Below are 18,155 nucleotides of genomic sequence, written 5' to 3' on the forward strand. Positions count from 1 at the left end.
CACGCGGCTTTCAAGGCGTGGCGGCACTTCCTTATCGGAGCCAAGCACACCGTGCAGGTCCGCACGGACCACAAGAACCTAGAGTATTGGCGCACGGCGAAGCTCCAGAGCCAGAGGCACATGAGATGGGCGGAGTTCTTTGAGGATTTCGATTTCCGGATAGAGTATATCCCGGGAGACAACAACGTCATAGCGGATGCGCTCTCCAGGAAACCGCAGTATCTCGAGGAAGTGGCACCAGTGGCAGCCAGGCACATTTTCGCACCGCAAGCGTGGGCGTGCACTTCCGCCGCCATGGACCTGGACGCGGTACGACGCGCGCTACAGACGGATCCGTTCGCACAATCCAAGATGGAGGAGGTGCGAAGAGGGACAGCAAAGGACGGCGAATTCCAGATACGCGACGGTCTGCTGACCCGCAAAGGTGCTCTCTACGTGCCGGGAGACGATCTCCGCGCGAAGGTTTTACAGCAGTTACACGACGCACCCAGCGCGGGTCACTTCGGCAAAGAAAAGACGGCGGACTTAGTAGCCAGAGACTTTTGGTGGCCCCAGATACGGGGAGAGGTCGCGGATTACGTCGCCAGGTGTGACACTTGTCAGAGGTCCAAGCCAGTGCACAAGAAGCCAGCGGGATTGCTGGAACCGCTGGAGACGCCACTACAGCCGTGGGAACGGGTGGCGCTGGACTTTGTTACTGATCTGCCCAGTTCGCGGGGCAAGACGGCGGTGCTTGTGGTTATAGACCTGTTCACCAAGATGGCACACTTCATTCCTTGCGCGAAGGTGGCAACAGCGGAACAGACCGCCAAGCTGTTCATAGACCACGTGTTCCGGGTGCACGGCTTACCGCGGTCCATCCTGTCCGACCGGGGTCGCCAATTCATTTCCAGTTTCTGGCAGAAGCTCCTGGGCATCCTGAATGTCAAGATCAACTTAGCGTCGGCGAGACACCCGCAAACCAACGGCCAAGCGGAGAGGGTCAACGCCATCATGCAGCAGTACCTGCGATGTTACGCCAATCAAAAGCCTGCAACTTGGGTGGACTACTTGCCGATGGCCGAGTTTGCCTACAACAACACGAAGCACGCGTCAACGGGGGTGACACCGTTCTTCGCCAACAATGGGCGACATCCCAGAACCTTCCCGGCGTTGGAGACAACGACGCAGGGGGAGTCGCAGGGAGCTGAGCATTTAGCAGCAGAATTGCAGGAGGTCCACGAGGAGCTACGACGGCACTTGGAACTAGCTAAACACGCCTACAAAGTGCAGGCAGACAGGCACAGGAGGGCAGGAGAAGACATCCAGGTGGGGGACTGGGTATGGTTAGCAGCCCAGGCAGTGCCGGCCAAGTCGTTAGCTAAGAAGAAGCTAGGACACAAACAGCTAGGGCCATACCAAGTTGAGGGCAGGATCAATCCCGTAGCTTTTCGGTTGACCCTCCCAGAAGGTTCCCGAATGCACCCGGTCTTTCATAGGTCGGTGCTTACACCCTACAAGGCCCCACACAGATTTCAGGAGCCAGGGACGGCACCAGACCCACGTAGAGAGTCACCAGGGGGGGGGAAGTCACCGAGGACCCCGACACTCAACGAGGTCACGGAAATTCTGGACTCGAGATGGGGGGAGGAGGGAGTGGAATACCTCCTCGCCAGGGAAGGTACCCTGGCCAGCGCCAACAGTTGGGTGCCAGATTATGCTCTGGAGGAACCTCTTCTTAAAGACGAGTTCCATGCACTCTTCCCACACAGGCCCATGCCAGAGGAGTATTTTGACGACTGGCTTTTTACGCCCACACTTTCAGGCAGCACCTTCCGGGGGTTCTCCTCCGCAGAGGAGACCACGCCAGAATCGAGCCCTCCAAGGGGATCGTGCTCGGGGGTGGACACGGACCGCTCTTATTGGTGGGACGATCAACCAGAAGTGGGGTGGCGAAGGGGGCCTTGGCAAGCAGCATCGCCTGAAGTAACAGGGGGAGGGAAGGGTTTGGATGTGTTGGGGGAGGACCCCGGTTTCGAGCACGCATACACTGAACTGGAAGCAGAGGAGATCGACGTCGATGAACTGTATCCAGCATCTACCCCCGCTACAACGGAGCTCCCGGAACCTGCGCCCGAGCAGCGGGAGGGGGGAAGGGGGGGCTTCGAGGGGGGGATGGATGTCAGGGGTTCAGGGACAGAGGCACAGGGTAGGCAGGAGATGGAGAGCGATGGGGATGAATCCCAGGACAGCGAGGAAGAGGATGACAATGACTCTAGAGATTCCATGAGTCTTTCCAGCGAATCAGAGGATTCCCAGAAGGGGGCGCCGGTGGTCCAGGCCAGGGGAGCCCCAGGGGGGACTTGTCAGGAGCAGGGGGCCAGCGGGGGATCCCAAAGTGGCAGCTGGGCGTCAGGACCAGCCTCCCCGCCACAGTGCAGCGAAGGGGGTGGAGGTTCCAGTGTATCAGGGGAGGCGGCTCCGGCAGTAGAGAAAGGAGGGAGGTCGGAGCAAGCCACCCTCCCGGAAGGGGAGGGGAGTAGTGAAGGGAGTAGCGTAGCTGTCAAAAGGAAAGTTAGAGGTTGGGGGCGCGCGCCAAGTTCAAATGTAGAGGCGCGCGGAAGTACAGGGAGCCCGGAGGAGGGGCCAGGTCCCAAAGCCCGCAGGAGGGGGCAAGAGCAGTCTGATTCCGCGTCGGAGGAATCCAGGAGGGGCGAAACCCCAGCGGGCAGAAAGACCCTGCGGAAAAGGAAAGAGAGAAAGAGGTGGAGCAGCGCAAGCCTCTTAAACTGGTGCAGGGCAGGGACAGATTCAGAAGGGACTTCAGCGGTCTAAGCCTAGCAGACGTAGGGCTGCGCGCCTCGGATCTTAAGCAAACAATGAACTGCAATAAACACTTTTGTATATAAGAAAAGAAAGGCGTTGGTCTTTTGTGAGCTGAGACTTGAGGCAGCCCTGACAGTTGGCCTTTTCTCTGTGGTATTAAAAAGATGGGGTTTTAATTGTTGGAGCAGGCTCTCATACTTGGAAACTGAGTCCTCAGGCCTAGGATTATTCCCAAAGCCAGTTAAAATTGTACAGAGTTTTTCAGAGGTTAGAATCTTCTTCAGTTTGGGGTCAAGTGCAGGGGTCCATTTGACTCGGCAACCAGGTCGCTCTAATGCGGTGATCTCTGCAGGGTATACTGTTCTCAGGAAGGGTGACTCGTTTAACGGAGACACCTGGAGGTGCAAAGGGAAATGGTCCCCCTCTATGAATGGGAGCACTTTTAAATTCACTATTTTTGTTAGCAATTCACTGTCCACCAACATATAACACTGGGCAACAATTTTTTACATTTTGAATGTTGTCTAGATTTCTACAAATGATTTAGGGCATTTTTGCACTGCTGAATCAGGAAATGGCATCGGTTTCTCTCCATTAGGTCAGGTTTTTGTGCTATGTTGATTTGAAAAAAATCAGATCTTGTGACAAAATCAATTACATTTTTGTGGCATTATCAGCTGCTTTTTGTCAACACATATCATCCTAAATATGTTTTTAAGAGAAAAAATGTTTTTCCAACAACATATATTGATTACCTGATCGAAACATCGATTACTGTAAACTGAATGGTGGCCATTGATAAAGGTAAGTACACATAAATTGCATGTTGCTTCACCATTTTTCAAACTTCAGGGCTTCAACTTCCGTTTCTTGGAACTCCTGGAATGCTCAGCGGCAGGGAGGGAGGTCTCTCTTCAGAGTCCAACAGTAGTCAGCCATCATGACTGCGTCCCAGCGACCCTGATACCTGGTCTCCATCTCTTTCATGTCCTGATGGAATCTCTCCCCGATTGTCTCATTGAACCCAGGTTCTCAGGAAACCGGTCCTTATGTGAAAATAGGTAGTACATTTTGACGCTCATGTTGCAGCCCAGGTTTCTGAAAGCAGTCAGCATGTTGTTGACAAGTTCTGCGTAGTTTCTGGCCTTATTGTTGCCAAGAAAGTTCTTCACTGCTGGAACAAATGCCTTCCACGCTTCCAGTTCCACTTCGTTCATTGACTTTCCGAACTCTGGATCTCTGATGAGCTGACAGATCTGAGGACCGTCAAAAATGCCAGCTTTCAACTTCTCCATGGTCAATCCTGGAAAAGCCTGGCACAAGTAAGTGAAGCAGTCACCATCCTTGTCCAGAGCCTTGGTGAACTGCTTGATTAAGCTGAGCTTGATGTGCAGCGGTGGGAAGAGTATTCTGTCTCTGTCCAGTCCACCAGAGGGTCGTTGATGACGTTCCTTTTTCTGCAAGGCACCAATTCCTCCCGCACAGGCCAGTCCTTCTTCGTGTAATGCTGAGCACGGTCCCTACTATCCCACATGCACAGAAAACATGGGTGAAGCTAGACTGTTGTCCCAACAAAAAGATCACCATCTTCAGGTCAACACAAATAAACCACTTATGCTGATCATAACCAATTTTCTCCAGCACATACTTCACCGCTTCATAGTTCTCCTTCAGTGTACTCGAGTGAGCCAGGGGTTTTGATCCCCCAACTGTATGCTTTGCCGCACCAATTTATGGAAGATTTCGAGGTTTTATGACTTCAAACTGATCCCTTTTCGACATAATCACCCAGAACTATCGAACCTGAATACTTCTTGTCATTAAAATAATCATTTCCAATCAAAACAATTATTCGACATGGCATTTTACCCCCACCAACTTCTTCTAAAATGCTCCACACAAGCGTACATGTGAACAAAATATAAAAAAATGACATGTGGCCATAACTCAAAAACTTTACCTGATTGAGCAAAACCAATGTGATTTTTGGATTCAGCGCATCAGATTTGTCCTAAATCAGCTAAAAAAACGCAGACAACAAATTTGTTGTTGACCAGTGTAATCAATTGTGCTGGATCTTACCCCAGACATGAATGTATATTCCCCGGGGATGTCGCCCCTGGTGCGACCATTTAGGATATGAAGACTTAGCTGCCTAGAGAATTTGAGGAGGCAGGCTCCAGCAAAATTTGAATGTTGATCCTTTGACTGCCTTGGTAGTTGCAAGGCCTCCATGCCAAAGTCGTCAGGGTACCCTATTTTTTGCCTGTATTTGGTTTCTAAACTGGGGTCGTCAGGACCTAACCTTACGTTTAGGTCGCCCACCAGCAGGACCTTTGCTCCCGGATAGTCTGTTAGCAGTAACCTGACATAAGAGTCCAGTCTATTCCAGATGCCCTCAATATCGGGTTTTTGGGGGGTTTTTTGCTTGTTGGGCGGGATATAAGCATTGATAATTAGTAAACTGCAGTTTCCCCAGGATATGAGTAGGGCCATTGCTAGATGCTCTGGGGGGGACAGTTCCTTACAGGTGGCGTTTAGGCAGAGTGAGATTAGGATGCATAACCTCCGCTTGAGCCTCCTTGGTCCTCTGCCTGCAACTGCTCTCACTGCATATGTATAGTATCCTTCCAGTGATGGATTTTCAGCCGCCCACGTCTCTTGGAAAGCGATGATGTTAAAGTTTTGAAGATAGAAGGGAATGTCTGTAGAATGGGAGAGGCATCTAGACCAGCCGGCAACATTTCAGGAGATGATGTTTAGGGCAGTAGTTGATTCTTGGGTTTTTAGATTCCAGGCACTCATAGCTGTTTTCTGCCGCTGATTCCTCAGGTCCTTTGAGTTTGGCTTGATTGAGCCACGTTGTGGAGGAATGGGGGAGCCTTTTGAGGGAAAGACTAATTTGGGGGTATTAATTTGTCTGTCCAGGCAGTCACCCGCAAAGACCTTATTTCATTCCTCTGCATGAATAGCTTCTAGGATTCCCAGGCAGTCCATGAAGATTGAGCCAATCCCCGGCGCTGGTACTACTAGTTCGACTTGTTGCGATTTGGACTGGGCTGTTGGTGGGGATGTAGGAAGGCCCGTTTCTTCTGGAGACAGATATCGACAAGTTGTCCATTCCTCGTTGGTTAAAGGCTTTGATTTACAATTGATGTAATTAAATTTCATGGGAGGAGGCGGGGCTAGAGGTGGAAGGGAGTTCCTTATGGTCGATAGTCTTTCAATTAGTGCATCCTGGGAAAGTAGAATCTGCTCAAGGTAGGGTGTTAGGAGTTGTTCATCCTTTGAGGAGAAATCCTTTTCTAGCTTATTTGGTGAGGGCCGGGTTTTGTACAGCCTGCCAGATTGTTTAAGATTGCCAGCCTCTGGGTAGAGCAGCTTACCGTTTCCGGCACTGTTGGATTCTGCAGTGCTGGTTTTGGTTTTTGGTCTGGCTGGCCTATGTGCTCCTAGAAGTGGTAAAGGGTCTTCGATGTTTTCGAAGAAACGGTGCACAAGCAAGCCAGCCCTCAGGAAATTGTCTTTATTAGAAAGGGTCTGCTTAGTTGAGAGCCCGTCCTTAAAAGTCACTATAGCCCTATTTTGGGCCGTATCATGAGGGACGAATTTTACCTTGATGATATTTTCTGCTGTCACGAGGCCCGTGGTGACTCTTCCGATTTTTGGGGGAATATTTACTTTTCTTTGAGCATATGATGGATGACGTCTGTTTGTGGGAAGTATTGTGAAGGCAAGTTTGTGTTTGTTTAGCGTTAGCTTCCAACAAGTCTGTGTTGTTTCATCTTGATCCTTTTTTGTTATATTGGGGTGTTGTTGTTGTTGTTTAGTTGTTTAGTCGTGTCCAACTCTTCGTGACCCCATGGACCAGAGCACGCCAGGCACTTCTGTCCTCCACTGCCTCCCGCAGTTTGATCAAACTCATGCTGGTAGCTTCAAGAACACCATCCAACCATCTCATCCTCTGTCGTCCCCTTCTCCTTGTGCCCTCCATCTTTCCCAACATCAGGGTCTTTTCCAGGGAGTCTTCTCTTCTCATGAGGTGGCCAAAGTATTGGAGCCTCAGCTTCACGATCTGTCCTTCCAGTGAGCACTCAGGGCTGATTTCCTTAAGAATGGATAAGTTTGATCTTCTTGCAGTCCATGGGACTCTCAAGAGTCTCCTCCAGCACCATAGTTCAAAAGCATCAATTCTTTGGCGATCAGCCTTCTTTATGGTCCAGCTCTCACTTCCATACATCACTACTGGGAAAACCATAGCTTTTACTATACGGACCTTTGTTGGCAAGGTGATGTCTCTACTTTTTAAGATGCTGTCTAGGTTTGTCATTGCTTTTCTCCCAAGAAGCAGGCGTCTTTTAATTTCGTGACTGCTGTCACCATCTGCAGTGATCATGGAGCCCAAGAAAGTAAAATCTCTTACTGCCTCCATTTCTTCCCCTTCTATTTGCCAGGAGGTGATGGGACCAGTGGCCCTGATCTTCCTTTTCTTGATGTTGAGCTTCAGACCATATTTTGCGCTCTCCTCTTTCACCCTCAATAAAAGGTTCTTTAATTCCTCCTCACTTTCTGCCATCAAGGTTGTGTCATCTGCATATCTGAGGTTGTTAATATTTCTTCCGGCAATCTTAATTCCGGCTTGGGATTCATCCAGCCCAGCCTTTTGCATGATGACTTCTGCATATAAGTTAAATAAGCAGGGAGACAATATACAGCCTTGTCGTACTCCTTTCCCAATTTTGAACCAATCAGTTGTTCCATATCCAGTTCTAACTGTAGCTTCTTGTCCCACATAGAGATTTCTCAGGAGACAGATGAGGTGATCAGGCACTCCCATTTCTTCAATAACTTTCCATAGTTTGCTGTGGTCGACACAGTCAAAGGCTTTTGCATAGTCAATGAAGCAGAAGTAGATGTCTTTCTGGAACTCTCTAGCTTTCTCCATAATCCAGCGCATGTTTGCAATTTGGTCTCTGGTTCCTCTGCCTCTTCTGAATCCAGCTTGCACTTCTGGGAGTTCTCGGTCCACATACTGCTTAAGCCTTCCTTGTAGAATTTTAAGCATAACCTTGCTAGCGTGTGAAATGAGTGCAATGGTGCGGTAGTTGGAGCATTCTTTGGCACTGCCCTTCTTTGGGATTGGGATGTAGACTGATCTTCTCCAATCCTCTGGCCACTGCTGAGTTTTCCAAACTTGCTGGCATATTGAGTGTAGCACCTTAACAGCATCATCTTTTAAAATTTTAAATAGTTCAGCTGGAATACCATCACTTCCACTGGCCTTGTTATTTGCAGTGCTTTCTAAGGCCCATTTGATTTCACTCTCCAGGATGTCTGGCTCAAGGTCAGCAACCACACTACCTGGGGTGTACGAGACATCCATATCTTTCTGGTATAATTCCTCTGTGTATTCTTGCCACCTCTTCTTGATGTCTTCTGCTTCTGTTAGGTCCTTACCACTTTTGTCCTTTATTATGGTAATCTTTGTACGAAATGTTCCTTTCATATTTCCAATTTTCTTGAACAGATCTCTGGTTCTTCCCATTCTGTTGTTTTCCTCTATTTCTTTGCATTGCTCGTTTAAGAAGGCCTTCTTGTCTCTCCTTGCTATTCTTTGGAAATCTGCATTCAATTTCCTGTATCTTTCACTATCTCCCTCGCATTTTGCTTGCCTTCTCTCCCCCGCTATTTGTAAGGCCTCGTTGGACAGCCACTTTGCTTTCTTGCATTTCTTTTTCATTGGGATGGTTTTAGTTGCTGCCTCCTGTATGATGTTGCGAGCCTCCACCCATAGTTCTTCATGCACTCTGTCCAGCAAATCTAAATCCTTAAACCTGTTCCTCACTTCCACTGTGTATTCATAAGGGATTTGGTTTAGATTGTATCTTACCGGCCCAGTGGTTTTTCCTACTTTCTTCGGTTTAAGCTTGAATTTTGCTATAAGAAGCTGATGATCTGAGCCACAGTCAGCTCCAGGTCTTGTTTTTGCTGACTGTATAGAGCTTCTCCATCTTTGGCTGCAGAGAATATAATCAATCTGATTTCGATGTTGCCCATCTGGTGATGTCCATGTGTAGAGTCGTCTCTTGTGTTGTTGGAACAGCGTGTTTGTGATGACCAGCTTGTTCTCTTGACAGAACTCTATTAGCCTTTGCCCTGCTTCATTTTGAACTCCAAGGCCAAACTTGCCAGTTGTTCCTTTTATCTCTTGATTCCCTACTTTAGCATTCCAATCCCCTATAATGAGAAGAACATCCTTCTTTGGTGTCATTTCTATAAGGTGTTGTAAGTCTTCATAGAACTGGTCAATTTCAGTTTCTTCAGCACCAGTAGTTGGTGCATAAACTTGGATTACTGTGATGATAAAAGGTCTGCCTTGGATTCGTATCGAGATCATTCTATCATTTTTGAGATTGTATCCCAGTACAGCTTTCGCCAAGGGACGCGGGTGGCGCTGTGGGTAAAACCTCAGCGCCTAGGACTTGCCGATTGCATGGTCGGCGGTTCGAATCCCCGCGGCGGGGTGAGCTCCCGTCGTTCGGTCCCAGCTCCTGTCCACCTAGCAGTTCGAAAGCACCCTTAAGTGCAAGTAGATAAATAGGTACCGCTTTATAGCGGGAAGGTAAACGGTGTTCCGTGTGCTGCTCTGGTGCCGGTTTGCCAGAGCAGCTTCGTCATGCTGGCCACATGACCTGGAAGTGTCTGCAGACAGCGCTGGCTCCCGGCCTCTAGAGTGAGATGAGCGCACAACCCTAGAGTCTGTCAAGACTGGCCCGTACGGGCAGGGGTACCTTTACCTTTACCTTTACCTTACAGCTTTCGCCACTCTTTTGTTGACTATGAGAGCCACTCCATTTCTTTTACGGGTTTCTTGCCCACAGTAGTAGATATGATAGTCATCCGAACTGAATTCACCCATTCCCGTCCATTTTAGTTCACTGATTCCCAGGATGTCAATATTTATTCTTGCCATCTCATTTTTGACCACATCCAACTTACCCAGGTTCATGGTTCTTACATTCCAGGTTCCTATGCAATATTTTTCTTTACAGCATTGGACTTTCCTTTCGCTTCCATGCATATCCACAACTGAGCGTCCTTTTGGCTTTGGCCCAGCCGCTTCATCAGCTCTGGATCTACTTGTACTTGTCCTCTGCTCTTCCCCAGTAGCATGTTGGACACCTCCCGACCTAAGGGGCTCATCTTCCAGCATCATAACTTTTATATGCCTGTTGTCTTTGTCCATGGAGTTTTCTTGGCAGGGATACTGGAGTGGCTTGCCGGTTCCTCCTCCAGGTGGATCACGTTTGGTCAAAACTCTCCACTATGACCTGTTCATCTTGGGTGCCCTGCTCAACATAGTTCATAGCTTCTGTGAGTTATTCAAGCCCCTTCGCCACGGCAAGGCAGTGATCCATGAAGGGGTATATTGGGGTACACAGGATTTATTTGCGATGTCAAGAGAAGGGTTGGTTGCTTGGGAGCTGAAATTTCCTTTGGTTTTCCTATTTCCCCACTAGAGGGCGGTGTGTGATCTGCTGGGGCGTGGGGCTTTTCCTCAGAGTGCTTTATTGGAATGCATGAGTTTGTGATTTTCTTTTGGGTTGTAGAAGCAGAGTTCTTTGTTGTTATATTCTCCAGCACCTTAAAGAGCTTTTGGAAATTCATTTTTTTAGTCCGGTAGGTCGGTGCTCCTTCTTGGCCTCTCAATTTGATGTTTTTGGTCTTCTTCATTTTTTGTGTTGAGCATTTTCTCTTTAAGGTTGGTTTCTTGGGAGCAAGGGACCCTCCCTCCTGCACTGAATTGTTTCTGTTTGTTTTTTTGTAATCGAGTCCCGGCTTGGTTTCACCTCCATTAGTCCTAGTCCCAGATGTCATGTGAGGGAAAGTGACCTCATGGTTCTTAATCAATTCAGTTAGGGTGGTAAGCAGGTTCAAGCTTTCTGAAAGGAAATTTTTAATTGGCTCAAGTTCTTTGCTTATCTGTGTGAAATGAGTTTTGAGTAACTCTTCAAACATCCCTGACAAGTAGAAGATAAAGTTGTCCAGGTGCCTTAAGCTGTTTGGCCATTTGTCTGTCTCAATCGGTTCAGTCAGGGAAGGGCACCTTAAATTCTCTCCTGATAGGGAGGAGAGGGGAGGCTCGTTTAACATGGCTTCTGGGTTTTCCAGGAATAGCTCCTGTTCTAAACTTGCTTCACGTCCCTCTTTGGCTAGCTCAGCTTGTTTTAGTTCTGTTGCCAGGTGCACTCCCTCACCTCCAACGTTAATTTTTTCCTCCCTTCTAATCCAGGTGTGGTCAATAGACCACTCATGAGAATGGAGATTTCCTGGATTATTTGCTTCATCAGCCTTGGGATGGAAGTAGGTTGAAATTTTGGCCTGCTTTTTCTTTGGGGGAGTTGCTGCAGGTTGTAAAGGTGAAATCCCCAGTTCTTTGCAACATTGTCTTGTAAGTACCATCTTCGTACTCGGAGATAAATATCCAGCCCACAGCTTTATGGGCTTTTCAATGGAGGCAGTTCAAAGTTGATTTAAGTAGCTTTGAAGGGGGGGTTAAAAGTTCACCCGACAGCTCCCAGAGTCTTTTACTGAGTCTTTTTACTGTTGTGGGTCCACACCATTTGGTAAGCAGAGCTATGTTGCCTCTAAAGACAGAGGTTCTGTTCTTAGGTGTGGGTATTAGCCATTACAGATCTTCTCCAGCAATGCACTGCAACATTTTGAGTATCTTCCTTGAGGTGTCTTCTAAACTGATTACCAACCAGCTGTCATTATATGCTGTAATGGGTGGTATTAATCAGTGGAGTCCTCGCGCAAGGTCTTTTTATCCCCCTCCTCCCCAAAGTGTCTTCTGCACCCAAAATTGGCGGGGGGGGGGGGAGACAGCTTGCAGGGGGAGCAGAGGGCAGATCATTCTGTCTGACATGCTGAAATGCTTATGCTGACAGAACAATCAACTTTGCACAGCATTGAATTATCCCCAGTATCTCTCAGACTTGCTATGATGGTGAGTTCTTAATGCCACATTTAATCATTCATATTCAGTTCTACTGAGGATGGGGTTCTAAATTACTTTATGCTTTGTACTCTGTTTAATAGTCCGTTGACCCTAGTAAACACTTGATTGATTGAGCTTCTCTAATCTAACACTTCCTTCCACCATCACAAAGTGCCATGATTGCAGTTTGTAGGATGTATTCTTGGCAACTTCCTGTTCATTGGGCGAACAGGTTGGCATATGTGTGCCTCGGGAGACAATGGAGGAGTGCGCCTTTGGCAATGAAGTCAAGCCTTGAAGTGTTACAGTGCCTGCTGTGGCTGTAGAGACCGTTACAGGAGAGAAACATATTTTGTTGCAGCTGGGGCAGATGAAGGCAGCTGGTTTTGCTGCTACAGATGCCCCATGGTGTTTCTTCTCTCTGCGCTCCCCCCCCCCCCAGTGGTCATTCTTCCACTGTTGTGAATATACAACCTGACTGTCTCTAGGAACTGTGGACATCGGCAAGGGATTCCCACATGGCAGGGTTGATGTTTTCAGTCTTCATGTCTCACTTGCAGACATCTTTGTAAGACAGAGTTGGTCTGCCAATGGGCCTGGTGCCTGAAGCCAGCTCCCTATAGAGCAGGTCCTTGAGTGAACACACTGTTTTCAGTGAAGCCAAATAATCATGCAACAATGTCGGTGTCCAATAGCCATGGGTAGGCTCCAGATTTTAGTGCGTTCCTGAGAAAGAGGCCCTTGGAGGCTGCCTCCCCAAGCAGTCCCACCTCCATGTCCATGTCATCACTGTCACTCTGCTTTTCTGCCCACTTGACACCCGATTGCCACCGTTATCCAGGGAGAAGGCAGGTGAAAAGGCAGCCAGAGCAAATAGGAGCAAGAGCAAGGCCAGGAGGCTGTGCAGTTAGCCCCCTGCTGGACCATGGGCCTTTAAAGTGCCAGACGCTACTAAGTGCTGATGTTGACCCTACCAGTTCCTCACCCATGGCACCACTATCTGAGGTGGTTTTATGTGAAGTGCCCCTTAGTAAAAGACATCAGGGAGCTGTGGTTTTAGAGCAGGGATAGAGAACCAAATGTTGTTGGTTTACAACTCCCATCAGCTCCAGCCAGAATGGCCCATGGTGATGCGAGTTGTAGTCCAGCAACATCTGGAGGGCCACAGGTTCCCCACTCCTGCCAATGTGGTGCTCTCCAGATGTTTTGGACCACAACTCCCATCTGCCCCAGCCACTGTGGTCATCAGCTGGAGGGCAGTACATTGACTGCTCTTGGTTTATTCAGCCATAACTCTCCAACCAGCTCCATCAGAAAGCAGTAGAGTGTGGAAGTTTCTTGCACTTCATAACAAAAATAATTGCCTATCTAGGGTATTGCTGTTTGCAAAGTTTGCTAACGACAAGTTGCTTTAAAAAATATACTTTGCACAACAGCATATAGGGGCCTTATTAAAAGTCTGCAAAAGTTTATAATGCAGTGGGGACAGGGAGGAACCTATTTGCCAACTTATTTGTAGACTCCCTTACTGCAACGGAAGCTCGTGGGAGAGAGATGTGTTTTGGAAATAGGCAGCCAAGCCCCACAGGACACTAGAAAGGAGGCTGATTTAATGAGCTGGAAGAGTCACAATCCAAGAAACTTTTCTTTTTAGTAACAAGGATCTCTCATTTGCATTGACAAGAATGCAATTGCAAATAAATGAAACCAGTTCTCAAATTGGCACCCCAATCTGAAGTATCAAATTTCACTGATCTGCAGGTTAATAGGTTCCCAAAGAGCAACCACCTCCGGTTACTACTAACTCTATTAAACTGTTAAATTTTATTTGGCCCAGTATATCTTTTTTTTAATAGGGAGTCTAATGCTGATATATTTGGAAAACACTGGGAATTAATTTCTTTCATGGGAAGCCAAGCCCAATGGTTAATTCCCTTCCCCATTCCACATAGAGTTTTCATTTTATTTGTATTTTTTTTAAGAAACCCCACCGCCACATTTAATCATGTTCTTCTACCTCCTTCTGCTGGATTGAACAACCATATATAGCAAATTCTCTGGAAACAGACATCCCTGAGAAAATATGTAGAATAGCATTTGGTGTTATAGAATTGTTCAGGAAATTCTAATTCAATCAATTGTATAAATAATGGTCCACAGCTGAAAATAGCCAGAGGTCCACAGCCAGAGGGAGGAACCTCATGTCTGGGGTTGCCAAATGTGGCCCTCTAGGGTTCTCTATCCAGCCCTCTAGATTCTTCTGGTGCCACATCTCTTCCCCAGGGCAAAACCCTCACCAGCCTCTTAATTATCACTGCTTTCCTGGCGCTGGAGGTTAAAGGTTAAATTGGAGAATGGAAACTGCATGGCTGGGACAGAGCTTATCAATACTTAGACCAATAAGAGTCACATCCATTGCAGTCAGCCCACCCAAAGCAGCATGAGGCCCCCGTTCTCCACAAGGGAATGTGGCCTTGGGTTGGAAAAAAGGTTCCTCCCATCTGATATAAATAATGGAACCAATGCTAACCATTCCAGCTCCAGATTGGCCCATCGTTCCACTCTTAAATGGCAGCTTCTTAGAGGCACCAGAAGTCATGTCTGAGACTTCATGGGGACATCAGAGGTGGTATCTGAGGCTTTAAAGGCCTCAGAGATGGTGTTAAATAAATAAATTATTATTATTATTATTATTATTATTATTATTATTATTATTATTATTTTCTACTCTGCCCATCTGGCTGGGTTTCCCCAGCCACTCTGGGCAGCTTCCAACAGAAGGTTAAAAATACATTAAAACATCAGTCATTAAAAACTTCTCTAAACAGGGCTGCCTTCAGATGTCTTCTAAATGTCCAAGGCCTCGTGGGGCCTCGTGTGCAACTTCATGATTTCATGATGTTATATTAGGTCATGTGCCACTGGGCATCCATAATCTGGGGCCCAAGTCAGCACCCCCCCCCCGATGTCCAGTTCTGGGTGCCATATTTTAAGGAGAAGATTTACTACTTTTAATACATCCAGAGGAAGTTGACCAAGAAGGTGAGTGGTCTTAAAACCAAGTCGTGTGATGATGAACAGTTCAAAGAGATAGATATGCTTAGCCGAGCGAAGTTTAAGGAAAAACTTGATAGCTTTCTTCACATATCTGAAGGATTGAACATAGTTCCATGCGAGAGCAGAGCTAGAAACAATGAGTAGAAACATCAGGTTCATGGATGCTGTAGAAGCAGCCTGCATTGCCAATCCTACATTCAGGATGACCTCCCAAATCCCCTCCAGCTATAAGATTTTACCATTCTTTTTCTCAGCATGGGCAACCAAATGGTTCAAGGATGACTGCAAGCAAGGCTTGTAGGGCAACACCCCTCTGCTGCTGCTCCTCAACAACTGATATTCAGTGGCTTAGTGCCAATAATGTGTCTGGTAGCCACTTATAGACCTGCCCTTTGTGAATTTAGCTTATCATCAGATAGTGAACTCAATTCTCTGAGTGCCAGGTACTAAGCACAAGATGGTGGTAGCAGATTCAGGGGCAACTCCAAGGTGGGAAAGTCCTAAGAAGCAAAAGAAAAAAACAAAATTCCACCTCATCACTCAAAAAAAGCCCAATGAGGACTCAGCATGTTCAGTGGGCACGGAATGCTGTCTGATGGGGGGAAATATGATGGAATATCCTGCAAAAGAGCAGGAGAGACTATCTGGAAGCATGAACAGTGCGAGCATGAACATACCACTGTGGCGGGAAGGTAAACAGCATTTCCGTGCACTCTGGCACTCGTCACGGTGTCCCGTTGTACCAGAAGTGGCTTAGTCAAGCTGGCCACATGACCCAGAAAAGCTCTGCAGACAAACACCAGCTCCCTTGGACTGCAAGTGAAGATGAGTGCTGCACTCCCTAGTTGATTTTGACTGGACTTAACTGTCCAGGGGTCCTTTACCTTTACCTAGTAGGTGTATGTCTAATTGCAAGACATGAGAGGAGCATGATGGAAAGGAAGCAGCAGTCACTAGTAATCTTATTGTCTTGCCTTCTTCCTACTGTTAGTCATGAAACAGCTGTTTCTTTATCATTTCCATCATGCTTTCTCCTTTGTTTGTCTTACAGTTAATCATAAATGAGCCAAGTCTTGGCCCCCCATAATGAAGCCCTTGCTCCAGGACTATACTAGATCATGGGATGTGGGTGGTGCTGTGGGTTAAACCACAGAGCCCAGGGCTTGCTGATCAGAAGGTCGGCGGTTCGAATCCCTGCGGCGGGGTGAGCTCCTGTTGCTCAGTCCCAGCTCCTGCCAACCTAGCAGCTCGAAGCACGCCAAAGTGCAAGTAGATAAATAGGTACCGCTCTGGCGGGAAGCTAAATGGCATTTCTGTGCACTGCTCTGGTTCACCAGAAGAGGCTTAGTCATGCTGGCCACATGACCCAGAAGTTGTACGCTGGCTCCCTCGGCCAATAAAGCAAGATGAGTGCCGCAACCCCAGAGTCGGTCACAACTGGACCTAATGGTCAGGGGTCCCTTTACCTTTACTTCTATTGTCTCGCTTCATTCAGGAGGGATGGTGGGGCAGTGATGAATTATGCTCCAGTGTCCAAGGAGGAGAAACTCAAGCATCTCCTGCCCCTCTGCCACCATCTACCATGATAATAGAGTTTGGATTTGATATCCTGCTTTATCACTACCCTAAGGAGTCTCAAGGCGGCTAACATTCTCCTTTCCCTTCCTCCCCCACAACAAACTCTCTGTGAGGTAAGTGAGGCTGAGAGACTTCAGAGAAGTGTGACTAGCCCATGGTCACCCAGCAGCTGCATGTGGAGGAGCGGGGAAGCGAACCCGGTTCACCAGATTACGAATCTACCACTCTTAACCACTACAGCACACTGGCTCTCTAATGAGCTGTTGGCATCAGGGCACATAATACTGATAGCAAAATCCTTGAAAGGATAAATACAAATCTGCCTCTCACCATTCTATAATCCTTCTCCATTATTATTATAAACATTTAACTACAATACTAAGAATGATAGAACTCCTTTCTTCTTTGGTGATCACTCATAGCTGAATAAGATTGTCTTCCATAAACACAGTTTTAACAGTGAGTCCCTGAGTGACTGTGGAGGCCAATTCTGGATCCACACGTCCTTCCACAGTGGGGACATTGGTTTCCAGGTGGGAGTTGATCAGGGTGAGGGTTTGCCAAGCGTGCCTTCCACTTGTGTCCTGAGTTCGAGTGTCTTCAAAGTTTGAGTGTCATGGCACCTTTGGTAAAGGCTGTTCTCCAACTGGGGCACTCGCAGGCCAGTGTTTCCCAGTTGTCAATTTTAGATTTTTTTAGATTTCCCTTGAGACAGTCTTTAAACCTCTTTTGTTGACCACCAGCATGACGCTTTCCATTTTTAAGTTCGGAATAGAGTAGTTGCTTTGGAAGATGATCATCAGGCATGACCAGTCCAACAAAGTTGATGTTGAAGAATCATTGCTTCAACACTGGTGATCTTTGCTTCTTCCAGTACACTGATATTAGTTCATCTGTCTTCCCAAGTGATATGTAAAAATTTTCGGAGACACCGTTGATGGAATCTTTCAAGGAGTTGGAGATAGCATTTATAAGTGGTCCACATTTCACAAGCATATAGTAAGGTTGGCAGTACAATAGCTTTGTAAATATGCATTTTGGTTTCCCTGTGAATCCCTCAAACACTCTGCACTTCAATCGGGAGAAAGCTGCACTCGCACAGCTCAGGCGATGCTGGATTTCGGCATCAAAGTTGGCCCTTGTGGAAAGATAACTGCCTAGGTAGGAGAAGTGATTGACATTTTCCAACGTTACAACATTGAGTTGGATTTGTGGTGCTGCAGAGGGGTTATTTTGTACTTGTTGGTGCAACACTTTGGTTTTTTGGATGTTGAGTGATAGGCCAAGCTTTTCGTAAGCCTCTGCAAATATATTTAGGATGATTTGGAGGTCATCCTCTGAGCGTGCACACACTACGTTGTGTGTTCTATGAAGTTCTATGACAGAAGTTACAGTAACCAAACTCTTTGCTTTCAGCCTGCTCAGATTGAAGAGCTTTCCATCTGTTTGATATATGATTTCTACTCCGATGGGGAGTTTGCCTTTGACAAAGTGTAGGATCATGGCAATGAAAATAATGAATAGAGTTGGGGCAATAACACAACCCTGTTTAACACCTGATCCCACTGTGAATGGTTCACTTTGAGAGCTATTGTTATCTGCAATGTTGCTGTCATGTTATCATGGAGGAGCCGAATGATGTTTACAAATTTAACTACATTTAACTACAATGACAGAATGATAGAATTTACTATAAGAAGGGGTAAACTTAGGG

The sequence above is a fragment of the Podarcis pityusensis genome, assembly GCF_964106645.2.
Source record: "Podarcis pityusensis genome assembly, chromosome: 2".
In the NCBI taxonomy this organism is placed as follows: Eukaryota; Metazoa; Chordata; class Lepidosauria; order Squamata; family Lacertidae; genus Podarcis; species Podarcis pityusensis.